The sequence below is a fragment of the Thamnophis sirtalis genome, unplaced genomic scaffold, assembly GCF_051295495.1.
Source record: "Thamnophis sirtalis isolate CommonGarterSnake01/CBP01778 unplaced genomic scaffold, rThaSir2_p1.2 scaffold_5, whole genome shotgun sequence".
NCBI lineage: Eukaryota > Metazoa > Chordata > Lepidosauria > Squamata > Natricidae > Thamnophis > Thamnophis sirtalis.
Window position 1 is genome coordinate 76004035 of NW_028261385.1, and position 8857 is coordinate 76012891.

At 34.6% G+C, this 8857-nt stretch overlaps 1 protein-coding gene across 16 annotated transcripts in view; it reads right to left on the minus strand.

Moving 5' to 3' along the window:
• The window catches only part of PTPRD (protein tyrosine phosphatase receptor type D), a 1257980-nt gene extending 1249344 nt beyond the window's left edge, over nt 1–8636 (minus strand). For 7 of the 16 annotated variants that reach the window (XM_087716068.1, XM_087716065.1, XM_087716064.1 and 4 more), the window contains exons 1-2: nt 8365–8636; nt 7949–8059 (exon numbers count right to left, since the gene is read on the minus strand). The gene's annotated coding sequence lies outside the window, so the exon portion shown is untranslated. The remainder of the gene's footprint in view (nt 1–7948; nt 8060–8364) is intronic. The other 9 variants (XM_087716072.1, XM_087716071.1, XM_087716070.1 and 6 more) reach the window with 3 other exon arrangements.
• Nucleotides 8637–8857: the final 221 nt, after the last annotated feature.

The window sequence follows — 8857 nt, forward strand, 5'->3', positions numbered from 1 at the left end:
TCACAGCAGCAGAAGAGCAAGCATTGAGCACCATATCCATAGAACTAGGGGTCTATCACACTAGACAGGACCCAATGTGGAGACAATGAAGAGAGGCCTCAGAGACAGTCTGCAGGCTGTAAGATGCAGGCAGGAACAACATGTACTGAAGTACACAACCAAGTAGCTTGCATTATACGTAGGGACATCTGCACAGTGTATGGGTTAGACTCTCTCAAGTCCATATGGGAAATTCCAAGGAAAGTTGAGGAGAATAACTAAGATTTTGTTGGACTTCCTGATCCAGATGGACAGGTACTGGCCAATTAATCAGACATCATGGTAGTAGATAAGGACCAGACAACAGTGATTATAGATTAATAGTGTCAAGTGACAGCAACAATTGGAAAAAGGATTAACAAAAGTTGGAGAAATATACAGAAAGTAAGCCACAGTGGTCCCAGTGTTGGTAATTAGCATTTGGGACTGTGATTCCTAAACTGGGAGAATGGTTCCAACAGGTCCCAGGAATATAAGAGCTCTCTGCCCAGAACCATGCAGTGCTAGAAACAGCTAAGATAATACATAAAACCATCAAACTCCAGGCTTCCAGTAGAGGACCTGAGATTGAATGAAACACATGCCATCTATTAGTGAGAAGTAAATTTTCTTTTAAACTATGTATAATTGTACTTTATATTTGTACTTTATATTTGAACCCCTGAAGGAACATTGAAATAATCAGGTCCTGGTATAAGATTGAGCAATGTTTAAGAGTATGATTTGTTTTAAAGTAAAGCTGAAGTAAAGCTGGCAAGGTTTCTCCATATTATCGGGGGGGGGGGTATTTTATAATAGTTACAGTGATAACAGAAAACAATTTGTAAAAAAAAATCAGTTTGGAGTCATTAAGCTTTGGTATTCCTCCACTTGAATAAATGCTCCTATTTTCAAAGGAGAGACTCTATTTTCAGTAAGAAATCTGTTGAAACTATTATACAAACATGTCCTAAAATAAGTCAAAATATATTTAAAATGAAATAAATATGTTGTTTTTGCAAAGAGATTCTCTTGGGAAAGGGAGACAATGATGGCAAATAATGAACATCAGAAATATTTAGTATAATTAATATGTTTGGTAAACAACACTGTCAATTTTTCCTTGCATGTCCACTCAGTTTATATTGTTTGTCAATGGCATGACGGTACTTCTACCAAAATTATTTTGCTTATACCTAAACAGTAATTTGAACAATGAGAAAAGAATTGGAAGCATTTTGCCACATGAAAAGGTGTCTTTATGAATTAGCTGCTTTGTACATCAGAAGGAATGAATTTGTACTATAACTGCTATTTAAGCAACCCATTAAGTCAATGCAAAATTGAGAAAATATTCATATAAAGATCAAGACTGACAAAATTATGTGAAAAGGACAATCAAATGAATAAGCAATATGTTCACTCTGCTGCAGAGCTTATCCCACCAGTGAAAAATATAGGGACAACTAATGTTGACATAAAGTAACCCTTTTCATAGGCTTACAAACTGTTCCTCCTTATATTCAGTGAAGCAGGTAGAGATGAAAATATACAAAATATAAAAATAAACCACCTAGTCATTTGTCACTATTCCACAACCCCTGTAAAGCTGTACTTAAATCTGATTAACTTCTCACCTCAAAATGAGGTATCTTAGAATGCTTCCTAAAACTTATTTTATGGGTTTTACTGAGTTGCAAATAGCTTTGTCTTATATTTGCTTTGAGTTGTTCTTAAAAACTTTATGTGACTACATAACACTGCAAATCCAGTATTGAAAATAATTAAGCTTCAATATGTGCTTTTAAAGCTGCCAGCATAAAGGCCATTACAACTCAAAAGATATAATACAGACAATGAAATACATGCAATGACAATATCACTATGAAGGTCTGTCATTATTAAATATGTACACGCTAAATAGGAAGCAATATAATCATTCTCTATTTAGATGAACCTTCATGTAGCTTGTTGTTATTAATTTCATGAAAATTCATTATTTGATGATAGGCAAAGCAAATGAGGAAAATATGTATAGACTGAAAATTATGATACAAACAAAGATAAATATATAATATATAATCTCTCTCTCTCAAGCTGGCTTGATGGGCTGCTTCTTAAGTGTTATTTTTAAGGCTTACTAAATAAAGACACATATGTCTGTGCTTCTCTGTGTGTATGTGTGTCTGTGTGTTATTTCAGAAGTATTAAGAATGCAAAGTTAGGTTATCAGTTCTGTGCTTATTTATTTAGAACTTCATTTTCAAAGAAATACGTTGCTCAATTAGCCTTTGTAAAATTGTGAACCCATTACGTGACTGAAGCCTCTATATATATACACAGACACACAGACACACAGACAGACACACACACACACACATATTATAATGTGTGTGTGTGTGTGTGTCTGTCTGTGTGTGTGTGTTGTATTTGTGCTGATTTGTGCTGATAAATAAATAAAGGGAGACTAGTATAGATCTATTTCAAGCTATATAGCTCTCATCAGCTAGCCATACCCTTACTGGGATTCGAACCTGGGCTGTATTACATATTAGGCAGATGTGTTAGCCACTAGGCCACAGGCTCTTCTCCTTTTATCAGCTGACACTAATTACACACACACAGACACACACACACACACACACACACACAGACAGACACACACACACACACACACACACACACACACACATATATATATATATATATATATATATATATATATATATATATATATATATATACACACACACACACACACACATACATACATACAAACATACATGCATACACACACACACATACACACACTGAAGCACAGACATATGTAATAATCTTCTTATTTTACACTTTTTTTACATGAGGAATTTAAAACGTGGAATAAAAGACAGGGCAAAATATGATTGTTTCACCAAAAACAGATAACTTTTTCAGGCTTTGTATTAAATGAGTTGGAAAAACTAAATAACACACAGCCATCAAATATTTCAATGTCATATTTGAATATCGCTCCACATCCTGAACCATATTATAATTTTATAGTGTATTCTTTTCTTTAACTAAATAACACTGTTTTAACATTTGAAGTTTTACACAGTTCATTATTTCAAATAATCACTGAAAATTATATTGTAAAAGTAATAAATAATTATATTTCTTCATATTTTATTGATGTAATGTCAATCACATTGCTATCATTTATTTTCTAATATGTACTGACATGTTCTTTCAAAAAAATATGATATGATATAAAAATTATATTACTTTAATGTTGTTATCAATTCATTGTTAGTTCTGATTTATAGTAGCTGGGTCAGTTACTGTTCATTATTTTTTATTGTTGTACAATACTGAATACAAACATCTAGTTAATCCTAGAAAGCAGAATAGAGTTCATAGAGTGATTATCAATGGATAATATAATATGCATTCTGCACATTGTGCATTTCAACAATGTATCCATCTTGAATATTGTATCTCATATGACTATTATGACTTTTGTATTAATTTAATTTCAGAAAGAAACTTTGAGATCCATTGTAAATATTTCTAATATAACATCAAGCTTATATACTATACTATCACATATAATTCAATTATACTAGTTTATATATGCAGAAATTATATTAATGGAACAGGGTTTTCTCCCAATTTTAATTTTCAAGATGCAAAATATAGGCAAATATTTTTAAAGTGTTCAATAGGTGAATTTAACTTAGTAAAGACCAAATATTTTGTTGAAACTAAACATTTGCACAGCAGTCTAAACTGTGGTACCCAGTTTTATATGTAAATCTGGAAATTACACATTGGTAAATAAAAACATAAACATCACTTTTTAAAATATTGTCTTAGCATGTATATTCACATATAATATAAAATAATATTTTATGATAGCATTAATTAGTAGATAGCAGATACTCTAACTATTCAATATATTATATTTATCTTCTTGTATTTTTCTGGTCTTGTTCTTTTTAACTATCTATATTAATCAGTTGGTTTTGGCATGAAAATATAGAGAATTATGCAATACATAAAGAAATACAATAAATGCTTAATAAAATGAAAAATGAAAAAAAAATGAAATTCCTTTTCTATAAGTTCTAGCAAAGTAGGCCAATATATGTAATTTCTGGGCAGAACAAAATTATTTGATTCCTTCTATAAAAAAAATGCTGTTTTTGAGAAACATATTCTAAAACATATGTCAGGAAGATGTTTGACAAACTTTATTAAGATTATTTGTTATCATTTGAATAGTATGGAGTAAAAATTCTATATACACTGTATCCTTAGTCTATTTTTTAAATCACAGAACAAGGATTCGGGAGATAAAGGGATATATTCTCAATCTGCTTTTTTATTATTAACCAGTTTTAAGAACTGGTAATTATAACAAAACTGTCTTTCCATTTATTATTATTTTCACTATGTCAGTTTGGTAAACTGCATTATTTTACTTCGTTTGAACATCATCTAGATGGCTTATTCTAATAATACATTAAACTAATGAATGTAAACTATATGTAATGACTTATTTAAATCTTTAAATAAGATTTAAACATATTTAAATCTTTGAAAGTATTTAAAATGTGAAAATATGCTTTGTGTGTTGTTTAGGAGGATTTCAAAATTACTAGTAGATGAAATTGAAATGCAAGTAAACTACCCTAACTGTAAGTAATCACTGTACATTGTAAGATTAATAATGTATGTTATGTGCCATATTCACAACTGAGCACCATGCTGGCCTACTTTTTATTCTTTGTTTATTCAGAGTGGGCAGAAGTTAATGAATCGGTCAACCAGCATTACTTTAGTTGCTTTGGTGAATTAAGTCCAAATTATTGAGTTTATAAATCTCTATTTAAAAAAACAACAACCCTTGTGTACTACATAACAAGTTAAGAAAACAGTTTTCCCACCATTAATTGCAACTGTAAGCAAGAACCGGTAGACAGTACTTTATTAATCAGAAGTCTTATAGTAAGCACACGTTAGAGAAATTAATCATTCATCCCCTGCTGACTGCTTATGTATTTCATCAGGCCATTATCTGATCTGAATAACAAGAACAATTGCATAATGAAATGCATTACTGCTGACACCAGCAACTTTATCCACTCCAAAAAGGTAAGTACTTCCTTAGCACAAAAGAGAAAGTTTTCCCTGTCTGCAAATCTATTCCTTTTTCACTATCCCGCAATGCATTTTATTATTCAGTAGTTTCATACATTTTACGTAATTATCAAAAGAGGGCCTTAAACATAGTATACATTCTAGGGAAATTATATCAAGTCTTTTCCAGAGCATCCAAATCATTTTCAGAAACAGAGTTCACTATTCCCATTACAAAATAAACCAAAAAGTTAGCACAGAAAATTTCAGATGATTCATAACATATCCTTACCTATCCACCAATGTTTACACTTAAACAAACTAAGTCACCTTGCTCAATATTATGTAAATTGCCCAAGCATTTTTCCTGGGAATTTTTGGAAACCTGATATTTTCATCTAATCTATGAAAATCGTCTGGAAAGTTACTTTCACTGGGGACAATAATTCTGCTATTGGGTATAAAGAGAGCTCTGTAGGTCCCAAAGCAAATGTCCCAAATGCTGACAGAAGAGTCCGAGAGACCTGTCAAACAAGCTGTGACAGTTGAAATCAGAAGGGATAAAGAGAGTATATGAGTTGCAAAAAGATGGATGAATGGCAGATGGCATCAAAGAGCTGGATTATCCATCTCTTTGCACATACTTTCCCCCTTCATTCATTTACAAGCAGGATGAAGGAGGAGAGTGAGAAGAGCAAGAGAATAGAAAGCAGCAATCACCAGGGCACACCCCCAAGGCCTCCAAGAGCTTTATTTTCAGCAGATGTTTATGCTGAGTCAATGGCTGACTCATCAATAACAGTAGCATGGTAGCAGCAACTGGGTGGTGGCCCTTTCTTCCTTCCTTCCCTCCCTCCCTTCCTCCCTCCCCACTCTTCCAGTACAACTTTTACTGGGACCCAATATCTGCAAAACTCCAGATGATCCACAGATGTAGCAACAAAGACATATGTGAAACTCTCTTTGCTATTCTGATCATCCAGATATTTGCAATTCAAGCAAGATAGCCCTATCCAGCTCATCAAGGGTTCTTGAAGCCCTGGGTCAAGGGAGACCCCACTGGGGTTTTCCCCATTTGGGCCTTCAATAAGGCTGTTTCCTCTGCCTTCCCTATATTTAAGTCACTGTTTGTTACATTTTGAACACTGTTAAATAACCTAGCTACAATCACCAGTGCTGCTGTTTAAGTGTATTCATCCACAAATGTCAAAATTGATTCCTCCTTCTTAGAACTGGCAACCTACCCCAACATTATATTCATGGGAGTCAGAAGCCATTATCCCAACTAAGGTTTCTAATATTAATATGTTAAGCCAACTTTAATTGGAATAATCACAGTATAAATAAATCTTATTAGAGGGTTAGTAAAATAGCTGAACTTGCAAGAAATATTTCCATATTTCAATATAACTATTAGATACGATTTGTGAAAAATCATCAATAATAAGATATTACCTAGTCACCCTTGGCAGTTTAGGAACTATACACTTTTGAATACAATTAAAATGTATTCTCCCAATAGATGGAGAAAAAAATGAAGAAATCTAAATAACTTTGAACAATGAAGCCATGAGAATATTAATCACACCATATAATTGCTGATGTTGCTTCAGTCTTCATCTGAATTTCAGTTTCTGTTATAAATGGAAACATACTTGAATTTATGACTTATATACTCTTGAAAGCTCGTGTACAGTATATAAATATATACCCTAGAGAATAATGGGAGAATATTAAAATCAAAATCCATTTGGCAATAAGAAATAACACTGAGATGTTATTGATTCAATCAATACATTCAAAACATACTGATTATTTCTACCAGAAAAGGTTTTATTACAATTTGAAATGCAGGGTGGTGGGTTTGGGTTTTTTTTGTTTTGTTTTTAGAGTGGTTATTTACTTATTTATTTATTTGGATTTACTATTTAATAATGTACTACTTCAATCTTTGATAAGAAATAAACAAGTATTGGTAACAGCATTCTTGTCCAAAGAATAATAATGCCCTTAAAACTTTTTTGTTTGTACAAATCCTGATTAGGTTTTTTACTGCTGCATTGTTTCACTTTACTTTATGTCATTAAGTAGTTCATAATATTCATGGCCTAATCCCAATTCAGGTCTCCCAGAGTGTGCTCTCTCTGTCTGCATCTTTCTCTATATGTGCACTCATACATACATATATAGACACATACGCATATGTACATACAGAACCATGCATGCATACATTCTTACTTGTATCTTGTGCATGCACTGTGTCATCAATATATTGTTTAGATAGATAAAACAATGACAGCAAACAGGCAATATCCTTGAAGAGAAGATTAGAGAATACTGCTGAAATTAAAGCAACTAACCCAAGCAGGAAATCCACAGTAATATTACTACTGTATATTATTCTGGCAGGCTGAAATGACAGCTAGTGCTACCTTTCCATTTTAAATCCTCTAGGTGTCTACTGAAGAACAGTTTTGTGTAGCAAAGGAGAATCATTCTCCAATACATCCCAACTCGGAACATACTTCCACAACAGAAATAGTACTCTCAACTCTTCTACTCTAAAACACCCAGCATTTCAAAAAATATTAAAAGAAATTAATGCACTACAAAGTACATATACATACACCATATCTCTCATACACACCCAAACAAAGCTTTTAGGTTAAACACGATTAAAGGTATCCCTTGTCTTTTTCCACGTCTGCTAAAATTATAAGAGAAATGGATGTTGCAGCTTATGGGACAGACAGAAAGAAGCACTCTCTTCGGATTCAATAATAGCCTTCCAGAGCCAAAATCGACTTACTAAATGCAGCCAGCTCGGACCTCTCTGGGAATCTTAAGGAGTCTTCGCTTTCCGCTCCTGCCGGTCACGATCAAGAACAGTCCTCTTATTCCATAAAAGGCCACGAATGAACTGCAAAGAAAGACAACCACATGTCACAGATCCAGCAGGTTTGTTTTGGTGCTGAAGAAAGGTTGCAGACTGGGTGGGAGGGGGGGTAGAAGAAGGCGGCCAGCACGGCGATGTTTAAAAGTGCTCTCCCTCCCTCTCTTTCTCTTCTCTCTCTTTTTTCTTCTTCTTCTTCTCAGTCCTCTCCAAATTGCAAGGTGGATGGGAGCTTTATCTCTTTGCCTCCCCCCCCCTTCGCCAATAATAAATAACTCAGTGGGTCGCGCGCGCCGTGCCCAATCGCGGCTCTATAGGGCTGAAGACGGTACCTGCAACTCTCTGACGCTGAAGCTGCCAGAGAGGAAAGTGTGCGGTGAGGAAGATAGAAGATTAACACAATTTAAAAATAAAAAATAAAAAGAAAGCGAAGAGGAATAAAAGAATTAGGCGGGTTGTGGCAGTCGGACTCCTCGGTTTAGCAATGGAATAATAACTAAAGAGCGATCGCTGGGGATCCGAGGGAGAGCGAGGGAATCGGCGGCGGCGCTATCAAAGCGAACCTCCACGAACACGCACGCCCCTCCCGCTGGCGAGGCGAGTGGGAAGCGAGGCGGTGTCAGGAAAAAAAAATAGTCTGCCTCCTGCAAGCGCAAACACTCGTCTCTATGTTGCTCTCTCGGGCTCATCCCCACCGGCACCGAGCGCCGACAGCAGGAGCTTGCTGGAGACGGAGCTCTTCACACTCACCTGCATTTCCTTAACGAGCCACTTGATGGCTGGCAGTGCCCAAGCCGCTCTTTTCCTTTTGCGCGCGGGTGCTTT